This window comes from Lupinus angustifolius, chromosome LG09, assembly GCF_001865875.1.
Source record: "Lupinus angustifolius cultivar Tanjil chromosome LG09, LupAngTanjil_v1.0, whole genome shotgun sequence".
NCBI classification, from domain to species: Eukaryota; Viridiplantae; Streptophyta; class Magnoliopsida; order Fabales; family Fabaceae; genus Lupinus; species Lupinus angustifolius.
In genome coordinates this window covers 6,120,724-6,126,723 of record NC_032017.1, presented here as the reverse complement: position 1 = coordinate 6,126,723, position 6,000 = coordinate 6,120,724, and the positions used below count along the sequence as shown (strand labels likewise).

At 32.0% G+C, this 6,000-nt stretch overlaps 1 non-coding gene across 1 annotated transcript; it reads right to left on the bottom strand.

The window, feature by feature from the left end:
- TRNAI-AAU lies at window positions 1,693-1,766 on the bottom strand. Its single transcript has one exon. It is a non-coding gene; the product is annotated as a tRNA-Ile (tRNA).

The window sequence follows — 6,000 nt, the reverse complement described above, 5'->3', positions numbered from 1 at the left end:
TCATTATTGTTTGTTCGTTACAATATAATATAAGAGTGATTTAAACAATATATCATTAGAATTATTGATGCATTTTATAATGAGCCAAAAATAATGAAATGTATTGACTCGTATACTATTTGAATTTGTCTACATAATATATCATATTTGTTTAACTTAATTACACTTATCATCATTTTTTATTTAAAATATCACACTTATTTCTCATACAAGGTAGTCAATGTAATGTATGTATATAAATTAGAAATTTTTATATGTCTAAAAAGTGGAGGGATGATTTATATGATTGTACAAAAGCTTAGTGGACATCAATGTAATTTACTCCATTTCTTATTATAAAAATAACCCAGTTGGGCCAAATGTTTTGTTAAAAAATCACCCTAGCTAGAAGCGTTTGAGTATTGGGCCAAACTTTGGACAAGGAAATGGCATGTGAACCCACTTTTATATTTTCTATAGTAGTTTAATGGACAAAGAATAATATGGCACTTTTGAGATTCAAAGGATAGCAAGAATGATATTTATGTTTAAAAACCGGCTAGAATTAATTAATGAACACATGGATACTTAAAATCTTAAAGGTGTGTTTAGGAGTTTATTTTTTTGGAGCAAACAAAAGAGTGGTCGATTTAGTTTATCAATTTAACAAAAAATTTATAAAAAAAACTATGGATGAAGCTAGATTTTAAATGCAATGACTTTTTTAAGATATGAAGTAATAGAAAAGATAGTATAATTACGAGAAAAGCTTTATGTATACCAACTTACATAATATTATCAACATAAAATCTTATGCCCCTTATGTTATATATTTTCATAATAATGATAATAAAGCTTACAGCTAGAAACCACTTTTTCCTTATTCTAAATCGAACAATATCCTCTCCATTAATGGAGAAGTAAATATATGATTTTACATGTGTTTTCAATTACAAAAGTATTATTACATTGTATATAAAATGATAAAAATGTCTTTTCATATTATTATTTCTTTTGTTTTTTGTGGTATTTGTTTCTCCATTAATGAAGATGATACTTATTCATTCTAAATCTACCTGAACCTTCTTAAACACTGAGACTTGTACCATTTTCATTTAATGGTAGTTTCAAACTTTAAATCATCAACATGTTTATGTAACTTAGTGCATGTGTCAATGCAAATATTTCACATCATATTCATGACACAACCACTTAAAACATAACCCATCATCATAAATCAAATGGAGCAGCAACACACAAATTTGTAGTATTAACCATAACAAAAGTTTCTCATATATGATGTTTTCCACTTATAGATTACATTATATCTACAAGTAAAATACAAATTAACTTAAGGAATACAAATGTAAATGTACGTGGTTAACAAAAACAGGAGAACATGAAATCATATACTATGTATAAAATCTCAATTTTTGAAAAGCATTCAACCTATGAAAATCATTCAACCTTTTAAATTCATTCAAAACTATTGAGGTTTCATTTGTGGTTAGGATATGATGAAGCTAAGATATGATAGAGAGTAAGATAGGATATGAGCCTAATAAACTCTTATCTTTTCTTATATATGAAGTGCATGATATGGTGTCGGCGATAGTTGTAATATGATAATGATAGTATAAGTGGTGTGACTGTATGAGGGGGAAATTATATTATTTTTTCATACTCATTTTTAGCTTGAATTAAGCTAAAAAATGGCCCATGCAGGTCTCGAACCTGCGACCTTCGCGTTATTAGCACGACGCTCTAACCAACTGAGCTAATGGGCCATAATGTTCTATATTTTATATATCCAGCTTATTATTACGTACGAGGTACTGTTACAATATAACATAACTAGGTCATTAGGATTATGACAAAGAATATTTACTGTTTGATACATCCCTTATTGGAAAAGGAATATGAATTCACTAAATTAATGTCAGCACATATTTTTTATACTTTTGGATGTTAGTTTATTTTTTTTTTTTGCTAAAATAATAAGTTTGTGGTATATGATTTTGTTGTTACCGTAACTTATAAAAATTTTAAATGACACGAAATAATACTTATTGGCTGAGTCACGACCAGATCGCTCTCTTTAAGACGTTTCGTGGCACTGCCCAAAATGTGAAAGCAGACTATCAACTATGTTGTTTCCAGATTAAAACAGTTCAGATCTCTATTATCGATTTTTTACTACATTGTATGAACCAATCTTGAATACACCCACCACAATATGACTACCAATGCCAATTCTTGAAACACCTACAATATGGCTACTAGTGTCAATTCTTAAAATACCCATAATATGACTATCAGTGTCAATTCTCGAAACACCCACAATATGGCTACCAGTGCCAATTCTCGAAACACCCACAATATGGCTATTAGTGCCAATTCTCGAAAAACCCACAATATGACTACCAGTATCAATTATCGAAACACCCACAATACGGCTACCAGTGCCAATTTTCGAAATGCCCATAATATGGCTTCCCATGTCAATTCTTGTCCCTCAATATCGACTACCAGTGTCATTTCTCGAAATTCCCACAATTTGGCTGCATATACCAATTCTTAGTACTATAGAAAGAAAGTGGGAGAAATTTGCCAGAAATGTATCGGCAGAAAATATGAGGGAGAAAATAAAAGTTGAATGAAAGCGCATTCAACTTGGGGCGAGAAAATATGAAGGGATGAGACTTCTATTTATAACATTTGATTTTTTCCAAGTTCTTCATCTCTTCAATGTGGGACTTGGGAGTTTTTTAATTTTTACCCCCAAAAGTTTCTACTAATGACTTCCAACAAACCAAGTTCCAACAAATTTTCATACCTAAGTTCTATTTTGAATGGTTTAAGTGTTTTTTTAATATGGTTTTAGTTCCTGAGTTGACGAGTGATCTAAATTTATTTCCAATCCATTTTGTTAGTAGTCATTATTAATTGATGATATAACTACTGAATTGTCACATCAGATGTGACACATCACCCATTTTGGCCACATGAGATATTCTATATCCGACGACAGTATGGATTATATGAATATGTGCAAATCACATGTTTTTTAGCATATGCTTTCTATTTTACGGTTTCAGAATCCTTTTTCCTTATAATAAGTGGTGCATACATTTAAGACTAAACCTTGGAGTTCAATAGCCTAATCGGGATTCAAATCGTTGACCTTATGAACACAGAAAGCAATAACAATTTAACGGGAGTAATATTTCAAATGTGGGTAGTTTGTTAGATTGTTGACATCTCACGATATTAGGAACATAAAAATAAGATTCTAGATATAAGAAGAAAGACTCAATTCCCAAAAAGGTTGTATGGTATTTTCCCATCAAAGCAAGATTCAAGCGTATGGTTAGCAATGCCAAAAATGCAAAGAAGTTGACATGACATGATGAACAAATGATTAAAGATGGCAAGCTTCGACATCCTGCAGATTCTCCTCAATGGAGAAAAATTGATCACGACTATCCTAGTTTTGGTCAAGAATCAAGAAATATATGCCTTGCATTGTCAATAGATGGAATTAACCCACATAGTGTTCAAAGTTGCTCACACAGTACATGACCAATCATGTTGGTGATATACAACCTACCTCCTTCTCTATATATGAAGCGCAAATATGTGATATTGTCTATGTTAATTTATGGACCTAAACAACTAGGAAATGACATAGACATATCTTTGGCACCATTAATTGAAGACTTGAAGAAAATGTGGGAGACATGCATAAATGTATATGATGCATGTAGGGAAGAAAGCTTCAACTTGAGAACTTTGTTGTTCGGCACAATCAGTGATTTCCCTGCATATGGTAATCTATCTGGATATAGTACAAAAGGACATTTTGCATGTCCTATATGTGAAGACAATACTCATTCAATAAGGTTAGAACATTATAATAATACTGTCTTCCTTGGCCATCGTAGATTTTTGCTTTCAGATAATCACTATCAACGATGGAGAAAAGCATTTGATGGAAACAATGAAGAAGGTCGGGCTCCTTTGCCATTGACAGGTGACCAATTATTTCAAAAGCTAAAGGGTTTGAATACTAACTTTGATAAACCTTTTTCAAAAGAAATTGTCACCAAGGATTGGAAAAAAAAAATCAATCTTCTTTGAATTGTCATATTGAAGTTCATTATATGTAAGACATTTCCTCGATGTTATGCATATTGAAAAAATGTGTTTGAAAATCTCCTTGGTATCTTACTCAATGTCCTTGGTAAGCCCAAAGATGGCTTGAATGCAAGGTTGAACTTGGTTAGTATGAGAATAAGAAAGGAATTGAGGCCGATAATGAAGGAAAAACGTACATTTCTATCTCTAGCAGCTTATACTTTGTCGATGAAGGAGAAAAATGAATTTTGTAAATTTATTCATGGTGTTAAAGTTCCAGAGGGGTACTCTTCCAACATTCAGAACCTCGTATCAATGAAAGACCACAAGTTAAAAGGTCTTAAGTCACATGATTGTCGCGTACTTATAGAGCATTTCTTGCATATTGGAATACGGTCAATTCTACCTAAAAAAGTTCGATGAACCATAACTAGATTATGCTTCTTCTTCAAGGCAATTTGTAACAAACTGATTGACCTTGAGAAATTACCTGCATTGCAAAAACAAATTATTTTGACTTTGTGTGAGCTTGAAATGTATTTTCCACCTTCTTTTTTTGACATAATGGTTCATGTAGGCATTCATCTTGTTCGAGAGACACAACTATGTGGCCTTTCCTATATGAGATGGATGTACACCTTTGAGCGTTATATGAAGACATTAAAATGGTATGTGAATAACCGATCAAGACTAGATGGTTGTATTGTCGAGCGATATGTTGAAGAAGCTCTTGATTTTTGTATCTTACCGATGGTGATTTCATGGACATTCCAAAGCCTCGATATGCAAAAAAGAAACATTTGGTGAAAGTATTACTGAGAATGAAATATTGACTATATGAAGAACCGAATTGGAGTAAACGCACTTATATGTTTTACATAATGACGACGAGGTTGAGCCATATGTTGAAACACACAAGGAGATGCTAAGGAAGTCTTACCCAAGTAAGAATGAAAATTGCATTCCAAATAGCATAATCAGTGTTTCATAAAGTGACTAAAAAATCACATTGATGAGGAGTTAAATATAAATGCACATTCGGTTTCCGAAAGATTGAAATGGTTAGCCAATGATTATCCTACATTGGTTATTTAATTAATAGGTTCACATTTATACTAAAAAACAAGATGATCAAAGTAAAATCCAAAATAGTGGTGTGTCTCTTGTTGCTCGAACTTTACACATGTCAAATGTAAAAGATAGAAACTCAATATATGCGAACATGTCATACTTTGGAATGATTGAACGAATATGTAAATTGGATTACACAATGTTTCAGATACCGATTTTTTATTGTATGTGGGTTGATAACAACAATGGCTTCTGAGTTGATGAGTTAGGGTTCATGCAGGTGGATCTTAATAGACCAGGATATAAAGATGAGACATTTATTATAGCATCATAAACTCAACATGTATTATATGTTAGTAATCCAACTGATATGAAATGGTTCATTGTACTTTTAACTAACAAAATAATCGTCAATAATATTGATGACCAAGATTATGAAGATATTGATCACTACACCAAATTTGGTATTTTGTGGAGGTTTTCTTATGGAGGTTATTCAAACCTCCCCAAATAAATTAAATGAGGCGGATCAGACAATTAACTAGATATATAGTGGAGGTTTTTATTTAACTATTTAGGTTTTGAACCTCCACTATTTAACTAGGCATTTTTAAAACCCTCGCAGAGCAACTTCATCTCCTTTAAACCCTAGCAGAGCAACTTCATTTCCTTTAAACTCTAGTAGAGCAATTTTATCTCCTTTAAATCCTAGCAGAGAACTTCATCTCCACTCACTGCAACTCTACTCCTCTCGTAACTCCACTCGGGTAAGTTAACAAACAAAACTATGTGATTTCGTTCATTTGAATCATT